Below are 22,041 nucleotides of genomic sequence, written 5' to 3' on the forward strand. Positions count from 1 at the left end.
TGCTGTCCCATTGAAGTCCATGGACACTGAGCTTCAACAGGTTAAATGCACTGAGACGCTGAAGTGAATGTGTTTTAACACATTTTTAGTCAATGAAATGTTAAAACAGTATATATGACCATTTCTTTTTTGACATTTTAGAGGAAGCAGAACTTCCCTTGCAGTCTTAGAGCAATGGTCTCTGGTATGTAGCATTCCCCCTTAAAAATCCCACTTTGAACTATATTTTGCTTCTGTCACTATTTTGCATGTTGTTTAACCAGCCGACGCATCTCAATGTATAGAACTGTACAGTTTCATTCTTGCATTTGGCAAAAATCCCAGACAACCAAAGTCAGGGTTACTGTAATATCCAACGCGTGCTAGCTGTCAGGATCTGCCCCTTTTTATTTTGAAACATCTTTACCTGTCTTTATGGTTGACTATAATAATAATAATAATAATGCATTTTATTTATAGGCGCCTTTCAAGACTCTCAAGGTCGCCTTACAATAAAAACAATTAAAAGTACAAATAGTAAAACAATGAGACAAGCAATAAAACAACAATAAAAAACAACAACAATAATAAAATAGCAACAATACAGCAACAGTGAACATTGTGTTAGGGGGGGTAGGCCAGTCTGAACAGGTGAGTTTTGAGATGTGATTTGAAAGTTGACAGTGTAGTTATAGTTCGGATGTGCTGTGGGAGTGTGTTCCAGAGCCGGGGGGCAGTGCAACTGAAAGATCTTAGTCCCATTGTGGTTAAGTGGGCAGAAGGGATGGAGAGGAGTGAAGCAGAGGAGGTCCTGAGTGAGCGGGAAGGTGTGTAGGTGCGGAGGAGATCGGTGAGGTATGGAGGTGCAAGGTTATGGAGGGCCTTAAATGTGAGGAGCAAGATCTTGTAGTCGATGCGGAGGTGGACCGGAAGCCAGTGAAGCTGTTTAAGGACAGGAGTGATGTGCTGTGTGGATGGGGTTCGGGAGATGACACGTGCGGCTGAATTCTGGACTAATTGCAGTTTATTGAGGGATTTCTGTGGCAGACCATGTAGAAGAGCGTTACAATAATCAAGACGGGATGTGACAAGGGCGTTGACCAGTGTGGAAGTGCTGTTAGAGGAGAGAGATGGGCGGAGGCGATTGATGTTGCGGAGATGAAAGTATGCAGACCGGGTGATGTTATTGATATGGGCAGTGAAGGAGAGGGTGCTATCCAGGATACTATACTATACTATACTCTCTGTCTCAGTGTGTGTCCCACCTCTATTATTACCTGTTGTACCCTATTGTGCTTCACCTGTGCGTTGGTGTGGTCTCTCACTAGATTATTTAGTCTGCTTTTCAGCTGTCTGTTTGACGCCTGGTGACACAGTGGTAAAGTGTCTCACAGGAAGAACATTTTCAGTCCTAACCTATTAGCGGAGTGGAGTTTGTTCTCCCTCAGGCTTCCTCCCACAGTCCAAAAGCATGCAGATTAGGTTCATTTGTGAGTGACTCTAAACTGCCTGAGTGTGAGTGATCATCTCTATTCGTCAGCCCTGCCTTGCTCTGCCCTTGTCCAATGTCAGCTGGGATTGGCTCCCAACCCCCATATGTCCTTGTTCACCTAATGTATCCAAACCTACTTGACCTGAGATTGTGTCAAAACCTTTGCTAATCATCTGACAAAAATCCTCCAACCAAACCTAGAGTGTCAGGAGGAAAATGAAGCATAGTGGACACCAAGGTTATCATGGAACAGTAAATAATAAAATAACATCCAATGCCAACTTTAAAAAGTATCCAACTCTGTGACACATTCTCTACAGCAAATGAACATTATAACCTTACATCACATCTAACGTTTATTCAAAGGATATGGATTGCAGAGCAGCATGCATGCCTTCATGTTTTAATGTCCATGCATCTATGAGTGAGTTTGAGGACAACAATTCCATTTGAAAAAGGTTTTTAATGTGCAGACAAAACCTATTAGTGTCCATCCTTCAGCTCCAGCCTAAAGGTGTCCTCTGCGTATAGACAAAATTGACAGATTGTGTTCCTTGTTTTGACCTGATGTCAGGCCACATAACACTAGTACAAAGCCTCAGGAGCCTAGAGAGTGACGAGTGAGGCAATTCAAGGTTTTAGCCTGAGATCCGTGTTGTCAGTGAAACAGCAACACAAGTTTCTCTGAATTAAAAAGTATTTAATGTTCCCACCTCCTTAGGAAAGGATGAGACAACAGGGACTAATGTTGAAAATGAAGTACTTCAGGAGCAGTCTCAGTCTCAATTACTATGTGCCTTTTCAAAGATGGCTGTATTATGATAAAAAGCATATTCATATATTGATTTTAGTGACCCTGTGACCTTTCACCAAGCTCAACAATCAGGACAACCTTTTTATTATCAACTGAATAATTTAATTTCAGTGTTTTTGCTGTATATTGATGCTCCTGTAACGGATGTGCACTCACTCCACCCATAAAAGACGTGCTAACCAACCCGCCAAGTGGTTGTCAACCTCTTGGCGAAGAGGTTAGTATCGTCGTCTCCGGTGCGGGAGGTCGTGGGATCCAACTAGGGCAGGCCGTGAGAAACACAACGCAAAGGGCCAGATATGACATCGGCTACACTCCCAATAGCCAAAAATGTATTGATATGTGTGACCCTTTGACTTTTCCTCCAGCATCAATCTGATCACACTATCCTGCTTTGTATAACCATTTGGTCATGGTTTTAATTTCTAACTGGGGAGCTTTGACAGGGATTTGCAGGATTTTGATTGCTTTAACGATCAGCTGCACACTGACTGGACTAAATATCCCACTCACACTGCCATCTAGAGTTTTAGATCTTAACCTTGATCACATTGCATGGGAAACATCCACAGCCTTGCGCATTCTCAATAATGGGGTTTTTATGTTTTGCACGTCATTACTTTACGTTCTATAGTTCAGAATCTATGCTGCTGCCAATTCATATTCGGTCAGCATGAGAGTATGAGAAAGCAAAAAGCCGTAATACCAGCTACTGTTTACAGTGCACAAGGGACAATATCCTAATCCCAAAGGTTCACATAGCATTAGATTGCTTTCACACAGATATGCTGGTATAGCTGCAGGCTTCTTATTGCATGCCCTTTACAGGTACAGCATTTATCTTAAGATTTACACTGTTGTTTGCAATGTATTATTGGTTTTAGCGTTTCAGCCGCTGAATCTTTGCTACATAACAAAAGCACTCACTCACATCCCTGCAGGCAGATGTGTTCTGGCTAACCAAGCCATTAAGGGGGCATATCAGTGGAACTGTCAAGGCCAAAAGCCATGAGTGCACATTTCCAGGTCCTGACGGACATGATAGATGTAGGTTTGGCTTCTATGTACAGTATGGTCATGTTATTGCACCATTTCAAAGACAGACAGACAGACAGACAGACAGACAGACAGACAGACAGACAGACAGACAGACAGACAGACAGACAGACAGACAGACAGACAGACAGGTGCTCGGAACATTGTGGTTTCTTGGACAAATGTTTTAAGATTGGGGAACTAGTCCATACTTTCTAAAACACAAACAGAATCATCATTCAGTCATTCAGTGATTGACAGTTCCTTGTCTCTATTTGCTGGATGATAAATTGTTGTGGCTTTGGTCTATTGACTATTTGTACTTTTCAGGCAAATGCAGTTGTGCACAGTGCTGGTTTATGTGTCCTCGGTGTGAGGTTGCCTTTCAGTGAGTTTTACAAAATGTTCTACTCTGGGAACAGTTTTATTGACAAAATAGAAGCTTGTACTTGAGCAAAATGCTGCAGGATAAGCATAATCATCTCAGCTTCCTGGAGTGACTTTTATCGTCACAGCACATCTTTCTTCCTTCAATGTCTGTATGTTGTGGAGAATGTGATCAGGCTCAGCAGAAGAGCCACCAAAAGAGTCTGGCCATTCAGATACAATGACTTAGCCAACATCTTCTGCTACATACACCAGACTAGGGCTGCAACACCGAATCAATCAAATCGATTATTAAAAGCGTATTTCACTATTGAATCATTTTGTCACGCAATTAATAGGTCACTAACTTTGCTGAGCAGTTTACTTCACGTAGAGTAGAGCGTTAACAGTGTCGGGACATGTGGTACCAGCAGGAGGCAGTAATGCAACTTGATGGATGCAAACTGGCCTAAAACACCGTAGAAGAGGAGCCAAGCATGCTGGCAGACTGCTGGTATTTTGAAACATGACCGAAGTGTGGGAACATTTCACTCTAAATAAGTGTGTTAGTTGCAATCTTTGCAAAAGCAATATTGGATCCACCATGTGAGTGTGTGTGTCTGTGAATGTGAGAGTCTGTGTGTGATAGTGCCATGCAAGAACACTTTTACTTACTGTGCGTTCACACCAAAAGCGCCAGGCGGCTGCAGCATGTCACAGGAGCTTTTTTGACATAATCTGGAACAGGAATACAGAGCTATTGTAATTTTGATGGTGCCATACACTATTACAGCAAGAGTGATAAGGCACTACAATAATTTTGCTAAATTTACTATTATTTTATAACTAACAACAGCCTGTGTAATGCAGGATCTCTTTCATGGACACATTTTATTTCTGCACAAATGTAAGTGCAATAATAGTCTACAATATTTAAATAGTATGGATGGCATATTTGTATTTTTTCTCTAAAATCCCTATGTGCAAAAAGCATAAAAATGAAACATTCTCCAACATGTTGGGAATGCTGTAAGCTAATATGCACTACATTGTGGGCCAATAAAATAGACACACTGGACGCGGAAGCGTCGAGAATCTGAGCCATTTTCATTTAACTATTAAATTTTAAGAGATTGAAGAGCAGATACTGCACTTTTGAATAGTGCAAAATATTTTATTTGAAAAACTGCAGATACTGCGCTTTGCCCTTGTAGGGCAGACCACCCTGCTGTTTCTCTTTAAAAAAATTTAAAAACTATTTAAGTTTAGACTCTTTTAAATCCTTGATGTAGCAGTTTGTTCCTACTGAATCTAACTCATTGACAGAGTGCTCCTCGCAAAACTATTCATTTACAAACTGGGATCAACCACTGCATTACATGTTGTTTAAATTTTTTATTTTTTTTTTCAAAATATATCCTGTTCAAAGAAAGCAATAATTCCATTATACTGACATTAAATCATTAGATTATCAACCAACCATATGTCCCTGATAAACATGAAAGCCCAAATGTCCATACTGTCAAGAGGTAAAAAAAAAAGTGACTGACCAAGAGAGACATAAAGTGATCAATAAATGTGATCAGCACAGTGAATGGTTGGTTGAGTGGGCCATTTCAGGCTCTATTAACTTCACTCATGGTGTGAGAGAGGCCGAGATGAGGTTTGTCTACAAACAAATCTCTGGACTCTCAGGTTCTATTAAACTGATTATCCATCCATCCACATCCATGTACTTCAATTATTTGTTTAGTCTTTTGGGCATCTCTGACCATACATTGAGGTCATATTTGCTTGTAATTATTCTTTTTGTGCCACCTGGGTTAAAGGTGGATGTTCTTGATAACCTACACTGTAGATTAAAAAAAATAGAATTACTTTTGCATGTCTGTTAAATATCCATTGCATCTGAGCCATAGATAAGATACAACACTAAGCCGATCAGCTCTGCAAATCTCTCGCGGTTTCAATGTTATTTCAAACTGGTTAGTTCCAGCAGGTACTGTAAAATGAAAACTGCAAAGATGATCCCAGTGTATAAAACAGGAGATACGCATCCCTTCACAAATAATAGGCCAGTGTCCCTACTTTCACAATTCTAAAAGATCTTGGAAAAACTCTTTGTTGATAGGTTTGAAAACTTTATTAAGAAACATAAATTGCTGTCAGACAGCCAATATGGCTTCAGAGTGAACAGGTCAACAGCTATGACATTGATAGAGCTAACTGAAGAAATAGGCCTAACTAGTTAGTACTAGTTAGTATAGATATGAAAAAGTGTTTTAAAAAAAGCTTTACATAGCATAATATATTGCTCATTGAAATGGAAAGGTATGGGATTAGAGGGGTGGGACTGAATTAGTTAAAAAGCTATTTTAGTAACAGGCAACATTTAGTTTGATTTTTGATAGTACTGATTGTCATCCGTTGTAATGATTCAAAGGCATTTCAGCCAATCTCAAGGTTGAACGGCAATTTGCTATTTCAGAGTTTTTGATTTTCACAGACATCAGTGCAAAACAGTCTTTCTTTGAACCTTCTTTGGCTCCCAAAAATAACAGTGAAGAATTAACTTTCTCCTATTCCATGTTTTTAACCAATAGTAACCCTATTTTTCAATGAAATGTTGAAGCCAAAAACGTTCTTCCTGTATAGTGCTGTTTTTAATGTGTTGTTTCTTTAAAAGACAGCCAACGTGCTACATTCTTGACATCTTGATATTTTAGTCCATATTTTGTCATCCGTTTGATGGATTATAGTTAGATATTAAAGTACTAAAGTCCAACAATTCCCTCATTAATAGGTTCTGAATTGTAGTGAAGTCCAATAATTATCCACTCTCAAGTGTCATTATTTTGGTAGTCCATTGTTTGTCGAATTGTCATGATCACCCCAGTTGAATAGGTCCATTGACCCTAAAGTGTTCCAGAAAGCAGTGGTTATTGATGTGGCAACTTACTGCGAGTAAGGGCTATTAAGCAGGTCAAAGGTTAAGTATTTCCCAATGAGGCTGGAAGCCGAGTGTGAGGAGAAAAGACAGGCCAAGCGCAGTAGGAATATTATCCTTTCTGTCATTCAGAGTCTGTTTAATAGGCCTTATGTTTTGGAAATGAGTGCATTATTGGTTCAGGAAGTGCCTTGTGTTTACCCTGAGACCAGTGAGAAGTCCCTTAAAAACTGGGCCCTTCCAGTATCTGAACACTAACTTTTTTAAGGCAGGAACTGAATGATTATACATACAAAACCTGTATTACAGTATTTGGAAGGCGATGTGGGAAAAATCAACACTACTAAAACTCGTCTCTCACTGTCTTAGTGATGCAGTTGACTTATTCATGCGCTGGTGGGAAGCTCAATATCTAAGATGTGACAGCTGGAAGCCAAAAGGCACTGCATTCACAGCTTAACTGTCAGAAAATCAAACCCAAAAGACTCACAATAAGGTCTGAGTACAGCAAACAACAGTTTCAAAGGGACACGGTAGGGCACACTTGAAACCAGTGTTGACAACTGACTGTATCACTTGATGTGACTTTTAATACCCCTTGAGCTATTTCATTTCCCTCAATAGTCTGGCTAAGAAATGCAACATCATAATAGCATTTTTCCAATAAAACTGCAATGCTGCTCAGTTAATTTGTAGTTCTCCTGCTCAGTGTGGTTCTTTGGTTGACACCTGCATTTTGTGGGTTGGAGAGAGCACAATAATCAGTTGTCGTTGTCTGCACCACAGCGAGACTGAAACCGGTTACTGATTGCAGACTATTCACAGCATGTGTGAAAAGTTGCAAGGTTTACTTATCCTCTGATCTCTCAGTGTACCTTTCTAATGGGCTGCACACACTGTCTCTCAAAGCTAGATTTATTTGTAATAACAACTTAATGTAAAATAATAGTTTTCAGTACATCAGCATTACAAGATAAAAAACTTAAAAATAAAGGCACACCAAAAGGAAAAAAAACTTAAACCACATGATTTTACTGTCTTCTGAATAAAGCAAATTGAGCGTAGCATTAGTTCTGGCAGGCCACGACGTCAAGCTCTAACTGCATAGCTGTCATCGCCGGCGCAGATCAGCTGATGGCTCAGCTGACTCTGCGTGCCCGCTCCCTATTGGGAAATTGCATTAAGAGCGGGGTATTTAAACTGCTCTCGCCCGACCCTCCTTCCTGCTTCCTCTGCTGCTGGCACTTTCGCAACCCACCTCCACCCCAGCTCCTCCTGTATTCATGTTGGTTGCTCTGCTCTGTCTGGGTTTTCTTTTGCTGCTGCGCTCCCTGCTTATGCCGTTCACGATGGCTCGTGAAGGGCAGGAAGGTGCTCTTCCTGCCTCAGGCTTTCCACGCAAGCGCGTGGAAGAGCAGGGGGCCCCAGAACAGTATCATACCGCCAAATAAAACTGTGCAAGTAAATAAAGATTATTTTGACAAAAGTGGTCCTGACTGAAATACATTTTGGTCGGAAATGGTATGGCATGGCATGGTGAGGTGAACATTGTGAGCTAAACTGTAGTGAATTTTTTTAAAGACTTTGGTAGGTTATTGAAAACATTAATTGACAAAAAGAACTTTGATTTTAGAATGTTGGAAACATGGCTTTCAGTAATGCTAGAAAATCAAAGACAAACCATGTGCTTTAGTGTCATGTGTGTGAATTTTAACAAACCAGTGAAAGAAATACTGTGTGCATATGTGCTTGCTGCACAGCAACAAGCTGTGTCTCCTTGTGTACTAATGTAACTGCTTATCTTTTGGTCTCTTGTAATGTCCCCTTTCTGACCCATATCTATAATCCACAGATGTTGAACTCCTGCCTTCCGTTCCTCTCGCACTGCCTGTCTTTCCCTCATCTGTAGGCAGGTGCTTGTCTCCTGGTACTGACAAGGTAATGGAGAGATGGGATGTGCAGTGACTACCGAGTGACTGGCTACCCTTCAAATGCATACACAAAAGAATGAGGAGAAAGAAAAAGAAATAAGAAAATGAAGTGAGAACCAAGGGAAAATGATGTAAAGAGAATAAGCATGTGAGAGAAAAATGTTGAGAAATGCAGCAGAGTGGGAACAGCAACTAAGACAAGGAGTGAAATGGAGACTCTCTGGGGATGGCAGGCAGGGAACACCACCAAGGACAATTTCAACATCAATAGCAAAAACCCCTTCGAGAAAACAGTCTCGTTGTGAGAGTGAGGTGGTTGATGCTGCTAATTGCCTATTTTCAGGTTTTGCTGTTTTAGCATCTGCATTTCCATACAAAGTGACTGACAAGCGCCAAAACCAGCACAAAGAAAACAAAACCGATTTTTCCCCAGGGAATTTCTGTTGATGTGTGTACGATAAAGTTGAAACTGTGAATAATTTATAAGATTTGATGGATGCTCCTGTCCACGTGTTTTCCAGGGTGGTCCCACACCTTTACCCCCAGGCTTTATTACAGCCAGCAGGTGTTAGACATTGCAATAATCCAATGGAGAAATGATTTCCTTTGAAATCAATACAAGATGTTCTACTGCCTGTGTCACATACAGGAGGGTGCAATCTACTAAGAAGAAGACTGTTTCTTTACTAGCTGGTTATAATCACCCTACAGTGAATTTACAATGGCTTTGATTCTGCTACCCTTTATTGAATATGTTCCAAATTCTGCATCATTATAGCTGAATGCAAACCACACAAGGGCAACAAATTAGGCTACATCTGTTCTCGTGTGAGACTGAACCTGTTTATTCTTCGTCATCTCTTGTTGCAGGAGCTGGTAGTGAACTGAAATGTGCTGCTTAGGAATTTGTGTGTTTGTGTATGATGCCAGGTTTCCTATACAATTAATGAACATTTGCTTGTTGTGTTTGTTACTGTCAGTCTGGGAATAGAAAGCGACAGGAAGACTTTGTTAGTTAGGGCCAGAGGACATGTTTCACAAAAATATAAGTTTATTAACAAGTCTCTTTAAAATATCTTAAAAAGAGAGAAGTTGGCGATGGATTAACTGACCAATGGGAATGCACCCAAATGAAGCTGCCACACTACCAAAGGGGCAAAAGAATCAAGAAGGGCTGGGCCATACCATGGGGGAAAGAAAACTCAAAATGGGGAAAATCCAAGCTATACACCACCTGTGCACTGCAAGAGGAATCATGTGAAAAACACCACCACCACCTTACCCACCGTCACTTGTGGCACTGCAGCGGAGTGAGAGGTGAAGCCCCAGAGCCAGCTACTGTATGGTGGCAAATAATAACTATGCAGCATGCCTACCTTAGCGATTGGACAACAAGACACTGACACGACAAGCTGGCATGGCACATCAACCAGATGAGAAGTGGAAGCAAGAGGTAGGAGTGACCACACACACCTGTCTTTATTGTGCGCAGCATGCCCAACAATTAACAACTTGGATGAACCAGCACAGCACCATGCGGTGATCAGGAGAGAGATGGATCATCTTGTAACACACTTCACGGAGGCTGTAGCTTCAGGTTGGCCTAGCGTGCCTGTTTTATTTCGAGCATGTCAACAACAACAGAATCACAATGTCTTCACTTCCGCTATCTGTGCGTGTCAGCAACATACAAACTCCCTCTGCTGTCGAAAAGTGGTAATGACACGATAGTGTCCTGATTCATCACCAACAAGCTTACACATAGCTACTAATCAACATCCTTAAAACATAAACATAGTTTATCTGCTGACCGACCCAATTACTGTAACTGTAAATGTAAATATGATGTAAATGTAAACAAATTAATATAAACAACATATAAACAAATAAACAAATATAAGGGGGTGCCTCGTATACCTTGTATTTAAACACTATTCTACACTCTCCCCTCCAAAATGAAATGGCGTCCCGACAGTATGAGATGTTCAGTTCACATTATGATTTAACAGTGCACATGTGGTGTAAATGCATTGCATAAAGGAAGTTCATGTCTATGAAGGAGTCAAGAGTTCATCAATGTCCATGAAGATGCACAACTGCAAACAGTCCATCACATGACATCCATCTCCTGTTAATGTCACGTGTTTTCAGCAGATGTTATTGTGCACGATAACAGTCCACTGTCACCTCCGCCATGAGCGCGGGTATCTGCATCTTTCCTGAGAGTAAGGTACTTTACATAGCAATAACCTCCTTTCTAAATCGACATGTGACACAGTTTCCAAGTCACCTCACTGCCTGACATTTAAATTAATAAGTGCTTATGTCTATTTAGATAACCTGTATAATACTTTTCATATAACTCTTAAATAACATATTACAACATATTCAAACTCTTCTTATAAATCTGTTCTTTACTCAATCATGTGACGTGGTAGGCTGTCCTAACCTATGGTACGTAAACACCATTTTTGGTTTTCTCATTCTGGAAGGATACTTTCTCTGTGAGACAGGAGGATGATCAGGATCTTCCTCTTCATCACTGGATGCTGATTCAGGAGACTGTTCTTCCCTCTGAGTGTGAGATGTCTCAACATTCCGTTCTGGCGACTCTGTTACTTCCTCCTCTGGTTCCATCTGTTGTCCCATGCTGTCCTCTTCGTGATGATCATCCACCACGTCTTCACTGTTGGGATGGAACTCGTGCGCCTCTGCCCTCAGAGTACTTTCCACTTGTCTGTCAGATCCCTGTTTCAGTCCGATGATAGATTGCCAGCTGTCCTCATCCTCATCTCCTGAGCTGTATTCTTTTTCCTCATGTCTCTGTTTGTTTTTTATCTGTCTCTTTTTTGCAGGTGTAGGAGGTGAGTCCACTTCTTCAACAGGGAGGAAGTCACATGGTAACATCAGATTCCTGTGCATGACTCTCACACGTCCCTTTCCATTTTCTGGTTTGAGTTCGTACACTGGACTGTCTGGGTGCTTCCTCTGTGTGACAACATATACTCTATCCTCCCAGAATGATCTCAATTTCCCTGGGCCACCTTTTTCATTCAGGTTCCGGACCAGCACTCTGCATCCTGGTGACAACTCAGCACCATGTACCTTCCTGTCATAAAGTGTTTTTCCTCTCATTCCCTCTTTACAGGCTGATTTGGATGCCAGCTTGTAGGCTTCAGTCATTCTTGTCCTCCACTTCTCAGCATAGTCTCTGTGGGATGAGCTCTGGTCTTTTGCTGTGAGGCCAAACATGAGGTCAATAGGGAGTCTGGGGTTGCGACCAAACAGGAGGAAATAGGGTGCATAGCCAGTGGCCTCGTTGCGCGTGCAATTAAAGGCATGGATGACTTTTGCCAGTGATGACTTCCAATCTGCCTTAGCAGCCTCTGGCAGGTTCCTGAGCATGGCCAAAAGTGTCCTGTTGAACCTTTCTACCTGGCCATTCCCCTGCGGGTGGTATGGCGTAGTCCTGGACCCCCTCACTCCACTGAACTCCTCTAGCTTGGCAAACAGCTTATTTTCAAATTCTTTGCCCTGGTCATGATGGAGTCTTGTGGGAAACCCAAACCTTAGCACGAAATCTCCATATATCTTCTCTGCAGCTGTTTTAGCTGCTTTATTGCGGCAGGGATAAGCCTGGGCAAACCGTGTAAAATGATCCATCACAACCAGGATATATTCATATCCTCCCTTAGATTTTTCTAGGTGCAAGAAATCAATAGAAACCAACTCGAAAGGATACGTTGTGATGATATTTGTGAGTGGAGCTCTGGTTGGTCGGTTTGGACGCTTGTTTTTCAGACAGCTGCAGACTCGTGTGATGTAATGCTCAACATCCTTTTGCATGTGAGGCCAGTGAAAGCGGTCTCTGATGAGGTTTACTACTCTCTCTACTCCTAGATGGCCCATCTCTTCATGGAGTTCTTTGTAAACCAGCTGATGGTACTTTTGAGGAAGGAGCAGTTGTGAACGGCTGGCTGTCTCTCTGTACAACAGTCCATCATCACCGAGGTGCAGTTTATGTCTCTCCCTTACCAAAGCTGCTATTTTGTGATTTTGGGGGCATTTTCCACACTTTGGCCACTGCTTTGATGTCACATATTTGAACACCACTCCAATCACAGGATCCTCTTTTTGAGCCTCTCTCAGCACTGTTTTAGGGATCTTCCCCACGGATGTCACCTCATTGCTTTCCTCTTCTAAAGCTGTAGCAATGGTCACTGGGCAGAGCCACGGGTCACTCTCTTGTGAAACCATCACAGCCTGAGTAACACTGTTCATCACATCAGGCTGTACAGCTTGTGTGCATGTCGACATGTACTGCTCCATATCCATAGGCATGCGCGAGAGACCATCAGCATCCCCATTAACTCTGCCAGGGCGGTACTTGATGGAGAACTGGAAATCAGCGAGCTCAGCTACCCATCTATGGGTGGTTGCGTTTAGCTTGGCTGTAGTGAGCACATACGTGAGGGGATTGTTATCTGTATAAACTGTGAATGGTGGTGAATAAAAGAGATAATCCCTGAACCTCTCACATATTGCCCACTTCATAGCTAGGAATTCCAGCTTTCCAGAGTGAAGATGGTAGTTTTTCTCTGGGGCTGTCAAAGTTCTGGACCCATACGCAACCACTACTAATTTTCCCTGCTGTCGCTGGTAAAGCACTGCCCCCAGCCCCTCTTGCGAGGCATCACAATGTAAGGTGAATGGCTGTTCAAAGTCAGGATACCCTAACACTGGTGGCTGAGAGAGAAAGTCTATGAGCTGGCAGAGTACCTCTTGATGTTTTGCTGACCATGTGATAGGATGAGAGGACGGCAACTGGCCTCCACCTGGTTGTCTCTTTCTGTCTCGTCTGGTTTGTCTGCCTTTCTCCTTTGCTGGTTTATCTGAGGAGAGAAGATCATAGAGAGGCTTTGCAATGCGTGAGAAGTTTGGGATGTAACTGCGATAATATGAAATAAATCCCAGAAGCTTCCTTAACTCCCCTATTGTGGTCGGTGTCCGCTGCTTCAGGGCCTGCACTGGAGCAATGTCTGCCGGATCCATAGTGTGACCATCTTGGGTGACCATCCTCCCCAGAAATCTCACTTGATTTTTAAATATTTCACATTTTCTGGGGGTCAGTTTGACTCCGTGGCACTGATAGCTGCGCAGCACACTCCTCAAATCATTCAGGTGATCTTCAAATGTTTGAGAATGGACTAAATTGTCATCCAGGTAGGGCAAGCATATTTCATCCCTGAGGCCTGTTAAGCATTCCTCCATTGATCTCTGAAACTCTGCTGGGGCAGATGATAACCCGAAGGGGATTCTCACCCACTCATGCAGACCCCAGGGCGTGATAAATGCAGTGAGAGGGCGGCTTGACTCTTCAAGGAAGCCCTGGTGATAGGCTTTTCCTTGGTCCAGGACTGAAAACCAGGAACTTCCTCTCAAGCTGTTGAGCATATCTTGTATGCGGGGTATTGGATGGCGGTCGGGGATGGACTTTTTATTTAACTCTCTATAATCGATGCACAGACGGAGACTTCCGTCCTTTTTCCGTACACAAACGATGGGACTGGAGTATGGAGACTTGGACTTTGTTATCCAGCCTCTGTTTAACAAGTCCTCCAAGTACTCTTTAACTTCTTTGTGAAGGGGCTTAGGGACTGAAATGTATGTGTGTCTTACAGGTGTGGGGTCACTGAGGCGAATCTTGAGCTGGAGCGAGGGGATGGTGCCCACATCATATTCATCACGAGCGAAAGCTCCACATTCCTCTCTCAGAAGCTGTTTGACCTGCTGCTGTTGTGGCAGGGGAAGGTGACTGAGGGGAACAGGTGGGTCCCACTTGTGTTCAAGCTCATCCTTTGTTTCACATCTTTGTGTCTTTTCCCCATTTCCTATTTTAGGTGCTGGTGTCTGTCCTGCCTTAGGAATCTCTGCCTCTGTCTGATGAACTTCAACTGGCTTTGTATCTGCAGGGTAGATGGTTTTGACCCACTGTGTTTGTCCCAGTATGGTTCTTGGGGGTAACAGGATGTTATGTGTAGTGCTGTTTGTGACTGGAATATTGACACGTGACCAGCTCCCTCTTTGCAGACGCACTACCCCTTCTTCCATTTGTATCCCCTCCGGCAACAGGGCAGGTGGACAGGGTTCAAATGAAACATCTTGCTGCTCTGGGAGTGTGCCTGCTCTAACACTACACTTCACTGTTCTTGTCTGGCCTGCTGGAATAGATGTAATCTCCCTACCCACTTTTACAGTGCCTTCACCAAGCCCATCGTCCCCACTTCTCATTACTTTCAGAAATACCTCTGTTTTTTTACAGTCAAAGGAGAATGCTGCACTGACTGCATCTGTGACAACACATGGTGGTTCTATGCCCCTTGCTAACACATACTCAATCACGTTATACCCAATGATTGGCTGCTCTGCCACCCCATCTTCATCGGATACCAAGACTGGCACTAGGAGTTCCAGCTGTTTGGCGTTCTCTGATGGTAACTTGAATGTGATTTCGACCCACCCAGAAAAAGGAATTGGTGTCTGATTCACTGCCCGTGCATTTAAGAGATCTGGGTCCACAATCTCAGCTAGATCCCTGACTGGAGCATGTGGAATTTGCTGTTGTCTCCATTTCTCATTCATGAGACAAACTTGTGACCCAGTATCCCACAAAGCCTTGGTTTCGACCTCATCTATCAGGCAAGTGATGATGTACTTTCTCCCAACTAAGCTGAGTAGCTGTGCTCTTTGTTTTGGGGAAATGAGATTGACACTAACTGCTTCATTTTTTTGTAAAGCAGTGTTGTGTGCTTCAGCTGCCATTTTTGCTTCTAGGTGTTGAATTCTGTCAGTGACTAACTTGTACATGCCTCTATACTGTTCATTCTGATTGTCTTTTTCGGCAGGTGGTGTTTGGATGGCTGTCACAGTGTTAGCTGACATATTTACGTGTCCTGGTTTTTCAGGGTTTCTCCTTCCGGTCCGACATCCCCGAGACAGATGACCACTTTGTCCACATTTGAAGCAATGGTTGCATTGCTCTCCTTTGTTGTTGTCTTGGCAGGTTCTGCAGGCACGTCTCCCGCTTGCTCGCTGCTGCACAGAAGATCTAGGAGACTCAAACATGACCTTTTTAATTTCTTCCACCTCTCCTTTTAACTGTTTGATGATATCAAGGAGTTCAGAATCTGCATGAGTCATGGGTGGTTGTGTTTTGACTGTTTTACCTTTTGTGAATGTGGAGGATGCCCGTTCTTGACCACCAACTGCTCCCACTGTGGCCTCTGGAGTTGCCTGTGCATCAGCTTTGATTTCTCTCACTTTTAGTTCTTTGCTGTTCTTTTTGAATTTCTGTTGTCTTTCCCACTCAAGACTGGCTGCCTCATTTGTCTTTGCGATCAACACATCATCAGTGACGGTTACATCATCCAGGTAGGTTTTGAGCTGGTATTTTACATTGTCACTTATGAGTCCCGTCCCCACAGCTCTAAGGAACTTCTTTTGCACTAAGTCACGGCCATACTGTTCATCGGCACCGGGTTCTCTGGATGCAACTAACAGTCTCTCCTTCAGCTCTATGGCCCTGAAGAGGAAGTTCTGGGGTGACTCATTGCTGTCCTGGGTGACGTTTATCAGGCGATGGTATAGGTCAGTGGAGCTATCTTCTTTGTAATGGCCCTTTAAAATGGTGCGCAGTTGGGCAAGAGTGAGGTCAGACTTGATTTCCAACATATCCCGCAAGTTCAGCCCTGGGCTTATGGCCCTTACCACTGCTTCAATAATTTCTGCCTCACTGTGTTTTTTCTTTACCCCCATGTCAATCTGATGGACCAAGTTAGAATATGACAGCTTATCTTTCTGCCCCCTTTCTCCAATCTGACCATTTATTTTAAATTCTCTCCTAATTGTCACTTCTGGTGGTTGGGTGGCTAATGGGGTAGCTTGGGGATGTAATAGCACATTGCTAGGTTGCTGCATGTTTACTTTCTTTGTTAGCCTGGTCATTTCATTTTGCAATGTCTTTGTAGCATCTTGAAAACTCAGTTGGAGTGCTGCATATCGCTCCTCGAGACGTGCCAATGCGGCGACGTCCTCACTAGCACTGTCTTCATCCGTCCTATGTGTCTGTTTATCTTTTTCCTTTATTTCTTTAGCAGTTGCAATCAACCGGACCAGAAATGCAGATGCCACCTCCTCTTCTTCATCATCTATGACTGTATCAGCCGTTTGGCTAATTAATCTTATCAGCGTGTGCTTCTTTGACTCTTTTTCCGTAGCGATTTTAGCTTGAAAACACAGTTCTTGTAGCTGCTCACACTGTAGCTGCACCAGGGACTCACTCAACTCGTCCTGCAGTCTTTCCAGCTCCATTTCGCCGTGGTTTCACTCTCTCAGAAGCACTGCTGATCCCACTTCTGACACCAATTTTTTGTAACACACTTCACGGAGGCTGTAGCTTCAGGTTGGCCTAGCGTGCCTGTTTTATTTCGAGCATGTCAACAACAACAGAATCACAATGTCTTCACTTCCGCTATCTGTGCGTGTCAGCAACATACAAACTCCCTCTGCTGTCGAAAAGTGGTAATGACACGATAGTGTCCTGATTCATCACCAACAAGCTTACACATAGCTACTAATCAACATCCTTAAAACATAAACATAGTTTATCTGCTGACCGACCCAATTACTGTAACTGTAAATGTAAATATGATGTAAATGTAAACAAATTAATATAAACAACATATAAACAAATAAACAAATATAAGGGGGTGCCTCGTATACCTTGTATTTAAACACTATTCTACAATCTGGTCACACACATAAACGGGAGCGTACCTATGTTCCCCGGGTCCTTTGTTCCCCGATTGGGGAATATAGGACCCTCTTTTTGAAAAAGGGTCCTATGTTCCCCGGTCACAATACATACTGGGGAATAGAGGCTGGAATCGGGCCGGGTACCCGCCCGGGTCGGGCAGCCCGCCCGGGTGACGGGCCGGGCCGAGTTTTTAATGAATTAATTCGGGCTCGGGTCGGGTCGGGCTGCACGGTGCGGACTGTGACGAGAAGCTACTGGAAAATATTGACGTTCTTGTAACCGGGTAGTTATGTCTCCAGTCTGATGTCGAGCGGACGAGCGCACAGCTGATGTGCTTCCATCCCAACAGACGCGCGGATTCAGTGTGGACAGAGGGAGTCAGATGTGACTGTCGGACGCTCACTCGCGTCACATCAGGAGAAGCTGCGCTGCCGCTGTTTGTCGTCATTGAAAATAACGTGAATTTTGCATAATAATATTTCGGGTATCGGGCCGGGCCGGGCCTGGTTTTTAATTAATTAATTCGGGCTCGGGTCGGGTCGGGTCTGAAAGTCTCGGGCTCGGGCCGGGCACGGGCTTAATTTCCAGGCCCGATCCACCCTCTACTGGGGAACATAGAAATATAGGCAAAGATATGCCAAGTCACTCACAACTCCACTTCTAGGTGGTACAAAAATTGCATGTTCCCCGGGTACTTTTGGGGAAAAGCGGGGAACATAGGACCCTTTTTTAGAAAAAGGGTTCTATGTTCCCCAGTCCCATACAAAGTGGGGAACATAGGGATGATCCCCACATAAACAACCTCAGTGATGTCATTGTCATGTCAGTGGTGTTAAGGTAAAAACATACACCTGCTACTGTGCACCAGTAAGTCCTGCTATACACTTTGAACCAGTTGGCATCATTGTGGCCCAGCTTGCATCTGGAATCAACTTGAGAGCCTGGATGACTGAAAGCCTTCAAAGATCTGGTTGGTGTCACTGCAACATCAGCAGGTCCACAACACACTGTAACTCAGTGTAGCGGGTTGCCATGGACTCTGAGGTCTTTCTTGTGTTATATCACTCCAGTCCTCACCTAAGAGCCTCTCCTGCTATGACTCACCAAACAACATCTTTTCCAATATCCAATGATGCCAGTTGCAGAGGCTTGTTTTTTTCCCACTTCAGCAATGAGTTCCTCTTTCTCCACACTGTGACAGCTACCATGGAATAAGAGAAAGATGTGACTTCACCAGAATAGAGCACAATTCATCGTCCAATAACCAGGACAAGGCAAGTGAGCAAGCAAGTCTCAAAAGAGTGCTGCTATAATATGGTGGCTATGCTGGGGGCACCTGTGAGTTTTGGACTGTAGTTTGACTAAAGCTGTTTATCTATTATCTGGGAAGTTGCTGCTAGTTAGAAAGAATGACTGTGTGAGACTGATATTGAATCCAGTGCATTCGTGTGTACCTGCATAGGGTGTCTAGATACATCAAAGCAAAGGACAAATGTGTTTTTAAAAAACTCCATTCTGGGGCGGTGTGTGGCGCAGTGGTTAAAGCGGCCGCCCCAAGAGGCTACAGTCCTCAACGCAGGCGTCCCCGGTTCGAATCCCGCGTCGGGCAGACCCTTCCTGCATGTCATTCCCCCTCTCTCTGCCTCCCCCTTTCCTGTCTACCTCACTATGTGCTATCAAATAAAGGCAAAAAAGTACTTAACAATACTAAAAAAAAGAACTCCATTCTGTCCTCAAACTCGACCACACACACTGGCTACACTCCACCCTAATGCTGGTCTTCAATCCCCTTTGGTCTCCAATTGCATTCACTTTGTGTCCCAGGTGTGACTCTCTTCCAGATTTGATTACCAGAATGAAAAACCAAAGTGCCCTTGAGTACAAGAATTAAAAACCACTGAACTAGAAATCTATTCAACATGTTACCTGGAACTCACCAGAGACAACTGTCTGCCAACTTCTCAGCAGCATTTGTAAGTAGAATTACTCTTGAGACCCACCTCAAGAAAAACATTATGAGTTGAACTGGACAATCAGCAGGCTGTGTCTTAGCCTGACCCAGCAAGAATAAAAACAGATTTTAAAAAAAGAAAAGAAAAAGAGTTGCAGGGACACGTGGTCTCTGCCTTCACTTAAGCTTAAACTTAAGGTTTAAGGGTGGCATGCCATACATTTATATATGTATATATATACACACACACAGTGGTGGCTTATGGTCTTTCAAAAAGGAGAAGCTCATTTTCAGCTAACATCGTAAAATGTGTCCATGTAAAATGATTCCATGCTGCCCCATTGAAGCCCTTTGATGACAAGGTTCAACAGGTTTAATGCACTGTGACGCTATGGAGATTTATGAGAAGACAATCGTATCAGTCAGTTAAGTAGCTGACGTAACAAACTCATTTTAGGAGTGAACATGTTATAATGCATTTTTAGTGAAATGAAAACACAACAGTGCATATTTCTTTTTTTTTGTCAGTCTTATACCAGACATGATGATTTAAGACAAGATAACAATTGTTTTATGCATGCAATCTGTGCCAATTATGAGCATAGTATTATGATTATCCCCTAAAACTACCAATGATCATCCCATATTACACATTATTCTCAAACAGTATACACATTGCTGAAACATTGGCTTGTACTCAACGACATGTGTCCTGTCTGCTGTATTCAAGAGAGGGTAAGTGGTAAAACCCGCTTAAACCTGTCCATACAGTTCCCAGACAAACCATCAATAACCCACCATCACCACTGGGAAATCAGCCTTGTGGACATTGCTGCATTTAGCCTTTTGGCTTGTGCTGTTTGAATGCATTCTTGTGTTGGATGTAGCACTCATTCTTGTATATTTAACCTGTTTTGAGTGGTAAAGAACCACCTCTAGTTTATGCTGCTTTGAGCTTTAGCCAAGAAAGAATCCATATTAAGCCATATCTTATGTAACCCAAAAGCAGGTTTATTTGAGTGCTTCCTGCAATTCAAGGGTATAATACTGCACAGTTTATTGTTGACACTTACCATTTCACTTTATTTGTACACACAGAGCCAATGGCAAAGAAAGAAAGGCAAAAGACTCTTTGCATCTGTAATGTCATGACACAGAGCATTTTTATTTCTCAGAGTGCACACTCCCTGTTCTCGGTCCCCTACTGCACATGTGGTTTAAGATGACACACTCGCACACTCGCACACTCTCGCTTAACACAGCCAAGTCATCAGGTGTCACCATCCTAAGCTCACTTTGTTCTCATCATTTGTGTTCCTCTATGCTTTGACTCACTTTCAAGTTGAATGGATTAAATTAATTAGCTCACACCTGTCATCACCTTACACGGGTTGTGGGGGCAACCAGGTCCTGGAGAGAAACAAGTCAGCAGCAGTGTTTTAATGTTACCTTTTGATAACATTCCCTCACATGTATGTATCATGTACGTTTTCTTTATATCAAAGACAGGGAGAAAGCTCTCTCCTCCAGGGCTGTGCGCTCTCTTTGACATTAAAGAGAGCTATTAGTAGGAATTGCATAGAGGGAGTCATTTTAACACAGTAACCTGGGTATATAGAGATAAACGGTTTAGCCGTGACTGTCATTAATGAAGACAAGCTCATTTCAACTCAAATTATCAACGCCTCTCAAACCATGAAAGCTGCCTTCTTATGGTGTGCGTGTGTAAGTGTGTGTCTGTGTGTGTTCGTGTGCATGTGCATGTGTTCTAATACCAAATGTCCTGACAAGGATGGAGAGAACTGGAAATTTCATAACTGGTAGGCAATGTTGTTGGTATAATGGTAGCAGCTAAGTGTTTTATACATTTAGAGTTCAGTTTAAGGCAATTTCAGACATTAAAGCACAATAATTGAACTAATTGTGTATTCCAAAGGCTAAACTGACTGGATTTGCCTGTGTAAACCTCAACACAGTTAAGTATTTTATTTCTCCTCTTCAGTAAAAACGTTCCCTTGGTAGTTTCTCATCTTACTTTCAATTCAAGTTGTCATTTGTGGAGCTCAGGACTATGAGGCCCAGGACTCATATTGGTTTAGAACAGGTAATGTGATAGAATGCAGAGGCCCTGATCCTGACAGGTCTCTGTCTTCTACCAGAAGGACAGAACAAGAAATATGGAATAGCTGACAGAGGTCAAACATGCCCTCCACAGGGTGATAGCGTTTTCCATCACCGCTCTAACCAAAGTGCCACAACACTCTCTGAATGATTTTGAGTGACTGGTACACGCGCTCACCAGAGCCAGGCTCGTTTTTGTTCATGCATTCATCCATCTAGCCCTCCTGCTGTTCATCCATTACATTCACTGCTCAGTTTTTTAGACATCACCTTGCAGCTGATGTTGTAGGGATTTTTCATTTATGTGCACCTTGCTGATCACAGGTGCCAATGTTTGCAAAACATCATAAAACCAACTCTGAGGATTGCTGTCGAAATGTAATAAATAGTGGATTCAATTTCAGCACCAGTATCTTTGAACTACACTTGTCTGGCCACTGAAACAAACAAAATACATATTCCATTTCTTAGTCGTAGTGTTGTATCTGTCTTGCAATTCAAGATTAATCTTACCTTGACATTCTTGATGAGATCATTTCTCTCAATATTTCAATCTTTGCATAAGCCTTCTTCTTACATGTACCATTTAA

Source organism: Trachurus japonicus, chromosome 13 (assembly GCF_045865225.1).
Source record: "Trachurus japonicus isolate A0001 chromosome 13, Traja_1.0".
Classification (NCBI taxonomy): Eukaryota; Metazoa; Chordata; class Actinopteri; order Carangiformes; family Carangidae; genus Trachurus; species Trachurus japonicus.